This window comes from Charadrius vociferus, unplaced genomic scaffold (genome assembly GCF_000708025.1).
Source record: "Charadrius vociferus isolate BGI_N301 unplaced genomic scaffold, ASM70802v2 scaffold174, whole genome shotgun sequence".
In the NCBI taxonomy this organism is placed as follows: Eukaryota; Metazoa; Chordata; class Aves; order Charadriiformes; family Charadriidae; genus Charadrius; species Charadrius vociferus.
In genome coordinates, this window is record NW_009648441.1 from 1,917,057 (window position 1) to 1,933,159 (window position 16,103).

Sequence of the window (16,103 nt, forward strand, 5' to 3'; positions counted from 1 at the left end):
TTCACCCATGTTTAGCTGTTTCTTCAATATCCCGAACACCAGAGTACTGTAGCAGAGCACCACAATGCAGCTTTTTAAACATATTCCCTTTAGTATTTCTGTTTTAAGGTAACACAATGCTATGAAGATGTTAAGAAGGGTAAGAACTACTTAGTGGTGCTGTGCAACTCAGGTAACAAGTTTGAAGTGTGACGTGAGCAATTAGATGCTGCACTAAAATGTAGAGTGTGTCTGGTTTAGCGAAGGGTTATTAAAGGTCTACCCAAGGTGCCAGGAGAGTTATGCAGCTTAGGAATGTCTAAGAACAGCCTTAAAAGGAAAAACTATGAACCAATCTGATAGTACTGCTAATGACTGGGGCCAGTGCTCAGCACGCAGGTGAAGTAACTTCTCAGTTAGAAAGCTCGTAGTAGAGGATGACTGCTGCACAATGCCTTGTGTAAGGAACTGATAAAATATTTATAAGGGACAGTCAGAGATGGAAATACTTGAATTCTAGCTGCAGGATCATTAGACCCTTCTATATGCAGTTTGATTGCTGGCACGCATGGCTGATCCAGTGTTGAACCTAGCTGCATGGCTGGGTGAACTAAGGTTGGTTCCTGAAGGCAAGAGGACTGGAAATGGGTCCAGAGCAGTCAGTTATGGTGTGTGGATGAGCTGTACTCTGACATGCCATTATGGGTTAGCAGAAAGGAAAGGTCGAAGAGAGACCCTGGAAGATGCAGTGAATGATAGCAGTTGACAGAACATGTCTAAAATATTTGGTTTTGCAGTACCATCCAGGTTTGGGTAGAGGTGAGAGAAAGCATGGTCTCCTGATGTGCTTCGATGTGTCTTACGTGTTAAAGGAAGAAGCATTACTACCTTTCCTGTAAGAACCTGGCCAGCTCAGATGGTAACTACCATGTGGGCTAGAAGGGCTAATAGGCTAATATTTAGGTTCCATAAAAGGAAGTTCTTAAGTTAAATGAGCTATAGAGCTGCACTTGTGCAAAATCAGGGCTGAAGCAGAAATTCTTTCATTTCACATTAACAAATATCTTGATTTTTCCAATGCTAACTGAGGCATTTCTAATAGAAGTTTCTAAAGAACCACACACAAAGTATAAATCAAAGCATGCTCAAGAAAGTTTTGCTAGTTAGGGGCTTTGCATCTTGTTTTGACCCCGGGGCCAAATGTAAAACCTGCAATTCCAAGTGTGCAGTAGTTTGCCTTGGCAGTTAAACTATCTCTTAATGATAAGATGCGGTGGTAACCTGATGAATTGTGGAAAAGAATTTTCACAGAAGACCTCCAGAATATGCTGTTGTAGCCTGTGGGTCACTAAGTTCCAGCTATGCACAGTTGGAGGAAACTAATAGTCTTCTTTACAGAAATAACTGAAGCCTGTTTATACTATTTATTGTTGCTTTGTGGGGATGTGTGTTTACTGTCTGGCAATGATCCTAGTTCTTGCTCAACTCACTCTACTAATAGTATTTTTCCTACCTGCCCAAGCAGTGAACTCGGTGCTGGAGTCAGACACTAAAACTGTTGTTTCTATCTCATGCATCATCCTGAGTAGCAAAAGAGAGGGCTTCCAGCAAAGTAAACTGGTCAGAAGTGTCATCATCTGGGAAGGTGATATACAAAATACATCCACAGTACAAAGCATACAGTTGTCTAACCGTCTCTGCACAAGCATCTCAGAAAGAGTACTGGAGAAACGCAGTGAGGTAGAGAGTAGACCTTCTTATGCTGGCTGACAGCTGAGCCCACAGTCTTTTTTTGTCATAAGATTGTCAGCAAGGCACTTCAGTCCCTTTCATTATGATTGATTAATTAATCTTAAATCTAAGAAAATCATGTTAAGCCAGTAGGGTTGTATTGTTTTGGTTTGGTTCTTTTTTATTACTATTTCAATATATATCCTCTGCAGGCTTTCATCGATGAAAACAGCTTTCATATAGTGGTGAAAACATAAGTGAATCATAACAATATTTGTAGGTATCAAATGAACAGCACATTGCTCCTGGCAGCATCTTTGGAAGCTTCGAATCCATGCTGTTCTGCATATCAGCTGTTACCTGGCGGGGGAGACCAGCTCCTCTTCCAAAGCACTGGAAGGGATGTCCCTGGCCATGGCTTTTGCTGGCCAGTTCCCGAGCAGTGCTGGAAGTGGGGGTCAGGCGGGGCCGCATTCTTCCCACTCAAAGATTGCCCCTGCTGAGGGATGTGCCAAGCCCCTGGAAGGAGCAGAGGACCCTGGCAATATCTCTGGCTTGCTTTTGTTTAGGATTTACCCTCTTTTTATGAGCACCTTTGAATGGAAATGACTTTTTAGTGTGTTGAATGGGCCTATGGAACCCATAGGTTTACGCAGGTATACCAGGCTTATGCTGGCATTCCCAATAATAGTCTGGGGAGCTGGTGAGGGAAAAGGCAACAATGCTCTCTGCTACCCTTGAAAGACTCTCTCTATGCTTTTTGGCATTTTTATAAAAGATGTGTTTTGCAAAGGATAATTATCCTCCCAAGCCACAGATCTGTCACTAGGGTGGGATCTTCCACTGGTTGTGAAGAAATGGGATGAGACTGCTGGTAATAGAGTAAAAAGGCAGAGCAAAAATTCAGAAAAATTTGCCAGCTGGGGAATGATCTCATTGAAAAGGCTTTTTTTTCAACAGGTTGACAGATCTGGAGAAGACAAAAAATTTCATCTTTTTCTAAGCAGTTATAGCTGTTTTCAACTATTTTTTCCATTATTCCCCTCCTTGTCACTGACCACTGGCCTGTATAGTTAACCAGGAAATCAGCATGTCAGGAGATGGGAAATATGGTGGAGTTTCTGTAAATACCACAGATAAGAAGTTGAGGTTGAGGGTGCAGTGTCAGCAAGCTTTTATAGAATCATAGAATGATTTAGGTTGGAAGAGGCCTTAAAGATCATTTAGTTCCAACCTCCTGCCATGGGCAGGGACACCTCCCACTAGACCACGTTGCTCAAAGCCCCATCCAGCCTGGCCTTGAACACTTCCAGGGATGGGGCACCCACAACTTCTCTTGGCAACCTGTTCCAGTGCCCCACCAGCCACACAGTAAAGAATTTCTTCCTAATATCTATTCTAAATCTCCCTCTTCCAGTTTGAAGCCATTCACCCTCATCCTACCACTACATGCCTTTGTAAAAAGTCCCTCTCCAGCCTTCTTGTATGCTCCCTTCAGATACTGGAAGGCTGCTATGAGGTCCCCGCGGTGTCTTGTCTTCTCTGGGCTGAACAACCCCAACTCTCTCAGCCTGTCTTCATAGGAGAGGTTATCTAGCCCTCTTATCTTCATGGTCTTTCTTTGGACCCACTCCAACAGGTCTATTTCCTTCCTGTGCCGAGGACTCCAAAGGTGGACACAGTACTCCAGGTGGAGTCTCACCAGAGTGGAGTGGAGGGGCAGAATCACCTCCCTCAACCTTCTGGCAACGCTTCTTTTGGCACAGCCCAGGATGCAGTTGACTTTGTGGAAACTTATAGCCTTAATGACTGAATTTGGTAGAATTTTTGTTTTTCAGGATTATTTGTAAGGACAAAGGCCAGTTGGAGGTTAACCTTTTAATTTTACATAACGTAGGCTGACCCATCATCTGCCGGGCCTCCCTATTTACCAGTGTATTTCCATGAATCTGTCACTAACAGCCATGAAGGAACCACTTTTCCTGCTTGAGGATTCTGAAGGTTTGTATGCTATGCTTTGGTCTTCAAATATTACTCCCCTGGTATTAAATAGAAACAACACTCTCTTGAAACTCAAAATTCCAGTCTCTTTTTTGAAGCCACTAACCAAGTATTGTTTGGTTTGGGTTATTTTCCCCTTGTCTTTTCCCTTATCAAAATCTAACAATAAAGCAACACTACTCCAATAAGTAAGGAATAGTTTCTTTTCCTTCTTGCAGGATTTTTCCCTGGTTTGAGTGCCTAGGGGTTTGCTTTCTCCTGCCTGCTCCCCCAGCAACTTTAGCAGTAAGTGTCATTGGATATGCAATCTCTATGCAGAGGTCTTTGCCGAGAGATCTTTCTTTGAAAGGCCATTCAGCAGAGGGTGAAACCCCTTTCTTAATTGCTTCCTGCCCACTGACCAATATTGTAAAGTCAAAAAATCATACCAGTCGTCATTACAGAAAATGCATTTCTTTTATAGGTTTCTTCTACCTTCAGCTGCTGTTCTGACATTTGTATTCACTTCTGTAGCAACGCAGATGTCAAATTATTGTGAAAGTAAAATGGGACATTAAGTTTGCTTGCTCAATATATGTTAAAATACTATCTGGAATTAGTAAGTGTCTCTATACAGTTGTATCAAAACACAGGAGAGAAAAGACGCATGTTCTCATTCTTGAGCAGTCATCCTATCAGGAGTTATTGTGCTATTTTCACAGAGTAGTAGAATAGTCCTGGTTTTACTGTTTCCACCCTTTTGTTACTGACCATACTTGAATATTTAAGAAAATTAACAGTGGTGGAGTTGGACTGTCAGATCAGAGCTCAGTTCTGCTGTTTATTTTCCAGCTCAGATTCAAGAGCTCCTTAACTGAGTTTTGCATCCAAAGTCTAGTCTAAACATAGAATGTATGTACATTCTGTACTGTAGCTCTAGTTTGACTAAATTTATTGATATATCATTTCCAGAAAGGAGACACTTATGAGGCACAGTAGGTGTACAGGAGATCACAGAATCACAGAATGGTAGGTGTTGGAAGGTCCAAGCCCCCTACCAAAGCAGGTTTACCTAGAGCAGGTTGGACAGGAACACATCCAGGTGGGTTTTGAATATCTCCAGAGAAGAAGATCCCACAGCTTCTCTGGCCAGCCTGTTCCAGTGCTCTGTTACCCTCAAAGTAAAGAAGTTTTTCCTTATGTTGAGATGGAATCTCCTGTGTTCCAGCTTTTGCCCATTGCCTGTTGCCCTGTCACCAGTCACCACTGAAAAGATTATGGCCCCATAGATCACAGCTTTGTAAAATTTATCTTCTTGTTTTTCAGTGATAGGGAACATTTAGATTTGTTTTTGCTCATGTCAAAGTGAGCAGGAATTTTGCCATTGATTTAAATTAGTAAAATCAGGTGAGAAGAGGTAGTTTTGTTGTAAGACCCGTACAGACCAAGGCATTAGTTTTCCCATGTGGAATATGGTTAAATTGCAGACATGGAAATGTAAATAGAAAATATGTCAATGTGGCTGAAATAGTGACACTAACATCCTTGCTAAATTATTCACACTGGGCTGAAGCCTACTGGTTTTGTTTTAAATCTTAGCCAAGGGTTTTAAGAAAAATTCACTACTACCCAGTTTTTCTAAATCTTTTTGCTGCATTGCCAATCTATTAACTGCTCAGGTTTCAAACACTTCTGAGGAGAACTGGTGTGTCTTTCTGGGTGGTGAGTGGAGGGTACAGGTGCAAGAATTCACAGTGGGAATTCACAGTGGGATGGTACCGTTGTGAGATCTGGGGTGGTGCTATTCCCCTCTGCCCAGATGGATCATGTTCACTAGTATTAGTGCATGAATCATGTCGCTTACAACTGCGTGCTCTTGGTAGATCTCCTGCATCAACTCTTATGCTTTGAGTTCTGTTGAATAGTAAACATTTATTACTGTACACTAATCCATATGGATACCAAATCCAGAAGAGAAGATGCTTTCAGAGATGATATTAATGACTGTGGTATTTATTCTTCATCAGACCCTTGATGTGGTTTGACAAACTGCTCTTGCTTTAATGATGACTCAGGACTGTGCTAATTGTAGCAGTTGGTATACCAACTGGCTAAGCATGTGCCCTAAGGCAGAAGAGCAGACACAGACTACACAAGCCCCAGGTCACTTGGGGCCAGGTTTCTAAAGGTTTCCATCAATTTAAATGGGAGCCAGGCACCTAAGTACTTAGAAAAAAAATCTAGTCCTTGCTTCTTAGTGTATGAATCACTGAATTTTGAGAGCACAAGACAAGCTCTGTGGATAAAGTAATGATAGTGATGTGTTTGGAACAAAAATAATTTACAACTGGCATTTAAGCCACTGCTGGCAATGACCGTCTAATTGAAGGGACCTAATTTGTTATACAAGCCACACAGGAGCTCATTGCAACAGACTGTAAACTAATTGCTACCCTCGTGTAAAAATTAGATGAATAATTAGGGCTTTGTTTTATTTTGGATGCTTCTACTTTTGTGTACCAAATTTGAGAGGGACTGCCATGAGAAGGTCAAAAGATTGAGGGAGAAGCAGAAACTTGCATAGAGCAATCTGTCCTCTAAACTGCAGAAATGCTGGTGTAAGAGTATCATGACAAATCCTTAGCTAATATGAGCAGGAATCCATGGTTGCATGGTTGGAATTTTTTTTCCCTGTTGTGCTGAGCACTCTCTATTGCATTTAAAATATATTAAGTCTTCAACAAAATGGTTGTGTATCCCTGTATGAAAGAAGGAAGCGTAGGTAGGTGAGCCTTGTAGATTGTGTATATGGTTAGTTTTTACGGTTCTTGTGCTGGAACCGAAATTCCACCTCAGGGAATAGAAGAGTCAGGGCCTGAAACCACAGCAGTGCACATTCAAAACAGACCAGAAATAGGGACAGGGGTTCAGCTCCCTCTATCTCGTGACAGGTTGCTTGATGCAAGGATGCCTTGAGGACGATAGCAATTGCCCGTGCTGCTGCATTCATCTCTGAGAGTCTCATGTTTAAACACGTTCTAGGCAGCTGTTTTGCCAAGAGGGAGACCTCTGCTTCATGTTTGGGTAAAACCTTGTACCTCTTCTCCAGGATTCCTTTTTCTGGATAAATGACATATGCTGAGGCCCAGCTGGGCAAGCTAGTTGTTTTGCTAGTAGGTGGGAGGAAGAAGATAACAAACCTCTCTGAGGCACTGGTCATTCTCCAGGAAAAAGGGTGATGCTGCTGCAGGCTGACTTTTTCCTTCAGCCTTTCTACAGCCTCCTCAGAGTTAAGACCAGCTCAATTCAGCAGTACCACTGTTGTTTTGCTTAGTACAGCTCAGTGCTGAGGTGCACCCAGCAACTTTTCACATTTGCTCCCTGGAATTTCTCTTAATGCTCACTAAAGCAATGAAAGTTGGTATCAAGCCTGGGACACATGAGTTAAAACTAGAAGCCTGTTTCAAATACATGTTTCTGCTTTTTATCAGAGTTGCTTTGGTACTGAGGAACTGAAGTCCTTCCCCAATTAAAAAAAAAATAAATAAAATTTCCCTTGGAAGCATGTTTCATGGGCACTGTAGTGATTAAATTATACAGCCGTATCCTTTGGTCTGGAATCAGAGAGCTTCTCTGCTCCTTAGTGTTCTGGATACAAAAACAGATCTAGGGAGTGTTTCTTTGTGCTACAGCACAGGTATCCTTGTTACTAGTCTGTAATTACATAATCAACTCTTGGCAAAGATGTCACTTATTTCTGGTGATTACATAGTCATTACACTCAGCTGATTGCAAATAAAAACATATTAATAGTTCTTTGCAACACTAATGAAAAAGTTAATAGTAATATTCTGTGATTTACTTGTGATGACAGTCTACACTGAGGGTCAGTTTGTGCTGCTACTCACTTAGGATTTGGCTCAAAAAATGAAATTATATGACTATATTAAGTCTCTTCTGGCTTTTAGGATTCATTGTGCTGGAATTTGCTTTTGTTTCCTTTAAAATAATTACTGGGAATTACATAGTTTTACAGCCTTAGTCAGGATTTACGCTGATGTGACTGAGATCAGTTTCAAGCCCAAAGGTTTGCAATTACAGTGGGAAAGGGTGTAGAAGTATTTGTGGGTTGATTGCTTACTACATGGTTTATTGTCGGCCTCTCTGTGTAGGCTGACAGTGACAGATTGCACTGTCAGACAGAAGCTCGAGACTGAGTGAGCCAAAGAGCCTGGGCTTGCAGTGCTGGATTTCTCAAGCAAAAAGCTTGATGCTAGTAGAACCTGCATCCTATCCTGCGCACTATTTCCATACACATCCCTAGCAGGGCGGAGACACCAAGAGCCACATTAAACACATGAAGTTTCCTCGACTCTAATGTTGTCTAATTTTGCATATGATGGAACATTTTGAGCATACTTTTTGTTTGCTTTACAACTGGTGAGAGCTTTGATTGGAATTATATTCTCCTTGTGTATACTTCTAAGCAAAGGTGTGGCAGAATGTCAACATCCCAACAGGATACTGTCTCAACATAACAGAAAAGCAGTGTCTGGAAGGAATTGGGGGGAGAAAAAGAGGATGAATGGAATTAAATTATAATAGGATGGTGATTAAAATTCCCCTGGCTTCTGAAACGGGTATAACTTGGTCTTAAGGGAACGCACATGTCCTCTTTTTAAGATATCTGAGTGAAAATAGCCTTTCATATCTCTGACTAGCCTTGCAGACCTGTATACCTGTGAGTGCTGGTGAATCTTCTATCATCTTCCCATTTGGGAAAAAAAACCACATAAAAACAACAAAACGAAAATACCGTCCCATGTTATCAGTCCAGAGGTTCATTATTCTCGTTTTGCTCCAGTATAAATCAGTAAAGTTAGAAATAAATGTGTTTGACAACATAAAACAGAGAAATCTAACTCTCTGCAGAAGGATTGAGCTGTAAGACAAAACAGGTATTTGTATGTCTCACAATACAGTAGACCTGCATTTCTTCTCCAAGACATTCTTTTATATTAGTTTTATTATGGAAAAAATATTTTTTCATAAAAAATAAGGCATTCCATTTCATGCAGTAAAGCAAGTGAGAAAAGATTTCACAGTGTTACAGCAATTTCTGATTTGGAGCCCATAATACTGTGAGACATCTGGATACCTTTTTTTCTCTAAATAGGTTGACCCTTCTGCAGTTCTCTTGAGTGAAATCCTGGCTTCATTAAAATCAAAAGCAAAATTCTTACTGACTTCTGTGGGCCAGGATTTTGTCTTGGCACACTTTTCCATAAGAGCCTTTCCTCTTTCAGACCATGGCTCTGTGGAGCACTTAAACATATGGTTACCTCTCAGAATGTCTATTTGTTAGCAGAAAAATGCTCTTGAAAATATGTTCATCATCAAGATAGGTAATACTAGCACCACTCAGAGACATCAGCTGAGATAAAATACATTTTGAAAGAAATGTTCCAGTTTTATTCATTTTATCCTGTGAACATTCTGCCTACTTGTAAGAATCCAACGGGTGCACTTTTCCATTAGATTTGCCTAGTAACTTTTCATCCCTGGCTTCCACAGAAGCAGGAGTGCTTTGATGAATGTTGCTGTAGAGATAATTAATTCCAGCATTTCATGATGTTAAAAGTAGAAGAAAGAAGGGAGGCTAAAGAATCAGAAAGTGGAGTAGCCACATTAAAAGCATATGGCTCATAAAAAGGTTGTGCTGTTGCTGCTGTTCTTCCAAGGAAGAATTTAATTAGTTGCCTGTTCGCTACTTGCTTCTTTATGCTGTTCAGATTTACGATACAAAAAAGGTGAAAATATATCTGTTTGCTTATACTTTAAACATTCTGCCAAAAAAAGAGGAACATTCAGGTCAAAGGGTATTGTTCTGCTGAAGAAAGGGAATTACAGATTGCTGAGGGTGTCTCGTTAGTGTCAGTATCTGCTTATCTGAATGAGTGGCAACATGTGGATGTTGCAGCTGAAGAACATTGAGAACATACTGCACTTCAAATGAATCTTCCCAAATACTGCCTTCCCTTGTTGCAACTTTTTACCTTTGGTGAAAGCCCAGTGATTAGTGACTTCTGGAACTTCCCTTCCAACAACTTGTGGGCTGTTGCTTTGCAGCCCGTGCAGAGAATTCAGTATGATGCAAAACTGAGGGCAGTCACAGGCCTTGCTACTGGAGACACAGATTACTAGACCCTGCTCAGATCTGTAAGTGTTTGGGAAAACTGACGTGTGTTAGTCATACAGCTAGGTACTATAGGTCAGAAATTGTTGATGGCATGTATCTGGCTCAGAAACACAGAGCTGACCCCACAGAACTGCTGTGGAGAAAGCCACTTAATATCATCAAAAAAGTCTACCACTTGTCACTAATTTTTTAATGAAAAAATATGTTTATGTGAGTATAGTCAAAATAAAAGGCATAATTTTCATTGTGCATCTCTTGGAAGAAATGTGAATATTGTATTTATATCAACAAAATCTGCACCTCTGATTTGGAAACATAACTCCTCATATCCCTTCTTCACATACAGGCCTTTGCATGGAGAAAGCTGTGGTAGAAGGAATGGCTGCTGTAATTTGCATTCATCTCATTAGTTTGTTTATAGAATGCCCTAAAGAGAGACTTTTTGTGCAAGTCAGTATGAGCAGATGGAAATAAGAGACCTAGTAATAAAATGTGTGCTTAAGAAAGACATAAAACTTTACATGAAGGCAGAGCAAATTGAACATGGCTGCCAGTTACTATTAAGACAGGAACAGTTGTACCAGTGTGAACAAGGGAAGAATTTGGCCCAGTGGATATTGCTAATTTGCTTTTATGTGCAAACACAGAGGTACTGGGAGCATACAGTATTGATAATTAGGGCTTCAGGGTATTGGATATACTATGTATCTCCTTAGAGCTATGAAGCGCATACATGTTGCAACCAAAAGTTAAAACAGTACAGGCAATAAGAAAATTTGTGAAATCTTTTCTTTTTTTTCCCCAATTCCCTGTAATAACATGGCATTTGAATTCTAAGAAGACACCCTCCTGGTATTTCCATTAACTGAACCCAGTGTCCCAGGAGAAGGTGAAAGGGAGGAGAATGGGTGTTCACTTTTCCTGTCTACAGTGAAGCATTTTCTCATACCTATGACTAAGGAGGGGATTTTGCAGCTGAGGATGTTTTTCCTTTCTGTCTACTATGTTTCTTAGTACAGCAATAGGAGAAAATAGGAGAAAACAGTGCTTAACATCAGTTACTTGACCAGGGGAGAAAAAGGGAAAGGGGAGCTGTATGTGTTGGCCCGGTGTCTGGCGCAGGGGCGAGGGACAGACTTGTGACCTTGCAAAACTTGCCCAAGGAGACTAAACCTGGTTTTGAGTCCTTCTGTATTCACTCTGACTTTTACCTTCCTTCCAGAGCAGTGATTGTGTAAGAACTTTCTTGCATCTTTGTCTCCTGCTCATCCTTTTCCTGCGGTCCTGAGTTAGCGCAGTCTGTGGCAACCTGCCGCTGGTTATTTCATTGCCTCCTTGGCTGCTGTACTTCTCCTAGACCCTTCCTGGGATCTTCTTGGGTCTTTTGTACTGCCTGTGCTCCCTGTACCTGCATGCAGAGCCCTGACAGGACGGGTATGGGCCCCTCAAACGCCCACCTGCTTTTGAGAGGCCCTTTGCACTGGCTGAAGGCACTTCTGGTCTTCCTTCATACTAAAACATAATAATTTCCCGTTGGTGTAGTAATGGACCTCACAGTCTCAAGCCAGTGCAGGGCTCAGATTGTCCTGGTTGATCCTAATGCTGGCATAGTAACACCAGTAAACTCTACATCAGATATAGGCTGTTTGAACACAAACTTGAAGGGTATATCTGTATAAGAAGACAAACAGAAGAAAGCAAACTTTTGAAATGTGGTAAACCTTAAATGTTGCCACTCAGAGTCCTCAGACCGTATTTAGATCTTGAGCTTTTGAATCTGAACTGGGGCAGGTTGCCCAGCACGGTAAAGTGTCTGCCCCTTGGTATAAGCAGATTAGCTATTATGCACCCCAATATCAAAAGAGGTAACATAGTCTATTCTTAGTGATGGCATCACCTTTAAGAATAAGAAAAATCCTTAACAGATCATGAGCAACCAAACAATATTTGCTTACGTGTGGCTCACAGCACAGCTCATGTCTTAATAGATGAACTGTCTCCAGGATAGTTCACAACCCATTCAAGATTATTTATATCCTCTCTCGCGTGAGATTACAACATTTCCCTGATGGCAATTACAGCAATGGCCTACCTGCAATAGCAGTATGAAAGAGTCTCTGATCTTTCAATTTATAGGCAGCAGCCAGAGATGAAGAGCAGAGTCAGCTAGCTGGTCCAGGGGATGTCTCCACTTGGTGCACAGAGCATGCTTTGAGAGGTTCTGTTTCACCCAGTGGTCTTCTGAACTGTTCATAAAAGCATGAGGGAGGCAAACCTGTTTGCTGTTGGACTTTGAGCACAAGGAAATAGGCAGACTTGAAAGAAATTGTACCTTTTGGTGAATTTAAATAAGATAAATATTGCATAAACCTGCTGGCTATCTTAGTTATTTATGAACTCACAAAAGAGTTTAATTCCTGAAGCAGGAAGGACTCAAAGCTCAAAGCTTTCCATATCCAAGCCCTGTGACTTAAGGTCGTTGAATAATTGACCTATAGATATTTTCCTTTGACTGCAGAACATGCACGCAAAATTTTGGAAGTCTTATCGGGGAGGACTTGTAGATATGGTATATGTGACAGGGTATTAAGCACACTTATAAATACTGCTGGTATCAGGCAAGGTTATTTATTATACCAATTGTAGTTTAATACCAGCTACAAATTTTCTCTGAACAAATAAGAATGATATTCAGATTCTGATAGTACTTTATGTAACAGCCAAACTATAAATGTACACTTTAGGCCATTAAAACTTTGTTTTGAACTCTCCATTTCCTGAGATATTTCAGAACTGAGCATTTTACATTGTATGCTCCAGCTATGGTTAGTCTTGAAGAAAAAAAAAAAAGGTGTTCTAAGGGTCTGTAACTCAGAGTCATAAATGGTGAGGCAGGCAAAGTAAAATTATTTGAGAATCTACCAAGAACCATTTCAGGCATAAAACTGAATCTCAGATTCAAGAATCTTTTTTAACCAAAAGACCAGCTCCTCCATATGTTTTAAATAATTCTGAAAAGTGCTTTTTAGAAATTAACTTCAGACTATTCTGCTTACTCTCTGGAATTCTTTATACAGAATTTGTTTCAAAAATACTGCTATTTACAGAAAGAACCATATGGAAAGAGTTCCACATAATTTTTTTCTGTATCATAGCTGGGATTGATTAGTGTGACTTGGGTTTTCAAAAAAAACCAACCAACCACCAGGCAAAAACCCCAGCTCCTTTACAGTAGTAGTTGCTTCCAAATGAATGGATCTGATTTCCTTTCTAATATTGGCAGGGCAAGAAATGACTGTTCAGTTTGTTTTAAGATTCTTCCCTCCTGTAGAAGTTTATTAGGTTTTGTCATTCCAAAACCAGTGTTTCTGGTTCCTTGAGTTAAAACTCCTTATTCAACTTTTTAGTAGGGTTAAGAGATTTTTATTCTTCTTTCCACATTGTGCTTTTATCAGATCTCAGTTCGGAGCTGTGACTTTTGTTCAGTGAGGTCTTGTCCTTTTTTTAGCCTTCAAGGTGGCACAAGGAGCAGGACCATGATGATCTAAACCACCAGCTTATGTCTCACAGCGTTGTAACATGACTTCATTATTCTTTCATAATGTATATACTGCTGTCATCAGAGCTTGACCTCAGGTTGACTTTCAAGTTTACAGTATTTATATCTAAAGAAAGTTGAATCAAAGTAGAGTCGAAACATAAAAGTAGACAAGCTGCCATAACATAGCAGGACCTCCAAATATGCTGACTCACCAGGCACCCCATTAAGAACAACAACTGAGACAAAGTAGATTTTTCTTGTTCTTAAGGCTGCCTTAGAAAAACCTTTTCAGAGGTTGTTTTCCTTAAATTCTATCTTCACAGTCAACTTCTGTACTGTACTGTACTGACTTAAAAAAACCCTCAACCTTCAAACTTGGCCAGAAGAGATGTGAAGTTATCCCTTTTTTTTTTCCTTAAAATATAAAGCTTTGGGGTATAATAAGCCAAACATTTTAAGCCAACATGCAATACCCCTTGTAAAGTAGACTAAACTTAGACCTTGTTATAAAGCTGTTCATAAAAGCAAATTAAAAAGGTTTAAAAATAAACAAAAACAAAGTCCAAATCACTCCACCACCCTATATATCTGGAGTTCCTAAACTGTTCTGTACCCTGTTGCCCCCATCCTGCTAGTCTGAGAAATGCTTTTGTTGTGGTTTTGGGAACTGCAGGGCTGGTCCCTGTGTAAGACTGTGACTCTCTCCAGTATCCATCTTTGCTCCACTGCAATGTCTTCATGGAGTGTGGTGCAAAATCCTAATGGAGATGCCAGCATTGACTTGTTCACATGCACCAGTCAAGAGCTTGTTAAGTGGCTCACTGTTTTGGGTCATTTGTTTTCAGTGCATTGCTTTTGTGAAACAAAAATGTTGGAGGTGAGGCTAAGCTGACTGACAAAGAAGACGGAGATCCTAACACAGCAGCTGGGACATGGAAAAGGAAGGTGGTTCCATCTCCTGAACTGCTGACCAAGGCGTGCCTGTGCTTTGTGCCCACAAAGGCTTGTGTCCCTTGAGATCACTTACAAACTGGAGTCTTTGGCTGAGGCTGAGCTCATCTTAAGAGGTATTTGCAAAATCAAAGACTATTCTAGCCAAACCATCTGTTGGAAGCCCTGGGGTTGCTATTCTATATCTTGTGAGGTCAGTGCAGACTGAGAAACCTGGTAATGGCAGCCTTATTCTAGAAAGTTTAGCTATTTATTGTTGCCACATTCCTGAGTTGTCCTTTAAGGAACATTTTGTGACAGCAGGTATCAGACCTTCATCACAGTGAAAGGTTCAATTAGGAATGGGGGAGTCTGAGCTTAATGTAACTCTCAGCCTATTTATTTCTATTAGCTGAGCAGTTTTTAAGTCCCATTATTACATTCTGCATCTAGACAGATTTCCTGGATCTTGACGAGATTTCATACTTCAATTTAGATGGTGCAGGAGATGTCTGAGATGTAACTATTGAACTCGTGAGAAACCAGTTTTTAAAATTGAAAGCATTTAAGTCAAACAGAGTTAGTGATATGAAAAATGAAAGGCAGTATGTTGCCAAAACCATATCAGTGCCTGAGGATTTCAACTGCTGTTTAAAAATTATAGGCCTGGTACACTTACACTGTAAGTGTATATTATAGACATACCCTGTATAGAGTAATATATACTTAGAAGCAGGATGTAAGTACTTCAGTAATGTGGAATGAAAATGTGCCAGTTGAAATTGCTTCACTTGTCACCCTTGGGTTGATGTATGCTTCTGTAATAAAAAGCGCATACAAAGAGGTTCAGCATACAGCTTGGCTTGCAGTCCAAGCTTGGCAGCTGACAACAGATTAGATTTTTCAGAAAACTAGAGGAGAAGTTGATTTTAGGCACAGGAATATCAGGAAATATCTAACTCATGAGCGTGAGTTAGAACTCTTCAGTTAGCAGCAGAAGAGGAGAAGGGTTCGGAAGGAAATTCAAAATGAATGAGCAGCCAAAATGGAGAGGGAGGCTAAGGAGGGAAGCAATTTAAATAGATCAGGGGGATTATGTCAGAGCAAGGAAGGTATCTTTTAGACAGCAAAACCCTTTTTTTTTTTTCCCTCCGTTAGTCTTCTGCATTACTGTATCTCTTGTCAACTACTGAAGGAAGGAGGAGGTGGTAATGAAAATAGCTATTTAGATTTTTTTTCTCTTTAGTTTTTTAATTCCTGGAGCATTGCCTGGCTCATGAAAATTGGTACTGAAAGGCTGAGCAACACTGAGGGAACAGGAGTTAATCTCTTGACTGACCTCTTAACTCAGGTATTGCCAATATAGAAATTAATTACAGGTCTTTCAAGTAATTGAGATCCATTACTATTACTTAATAGACCACAGCGCACAGAAATCCTTCATTCTTACTTGAACTAATAAGGAATGTGTTCCTATGAATCATTTATATGGCACCATAAATAGATGCTCCGCGTGCCAAATGGCGCTGGTGCGGGTGCCAGAGGTGTGCTTCCAGGGAGGCGGGAGCCTGCAGGCGCCCAGTGGAGGCAATGGGAGATGCCCTCCTGCCTGCCGGCAGCACGAGCAACGCAGCGCTGGGGCTCTGGGCAGCCCTTTCGGCAGCATGGCTTTCATTAAATGACTGCCTACATAGCTGTAAAAAAGTAGTAGGTAGGGGATGGGACCCTGCCTTTGACTGGAAG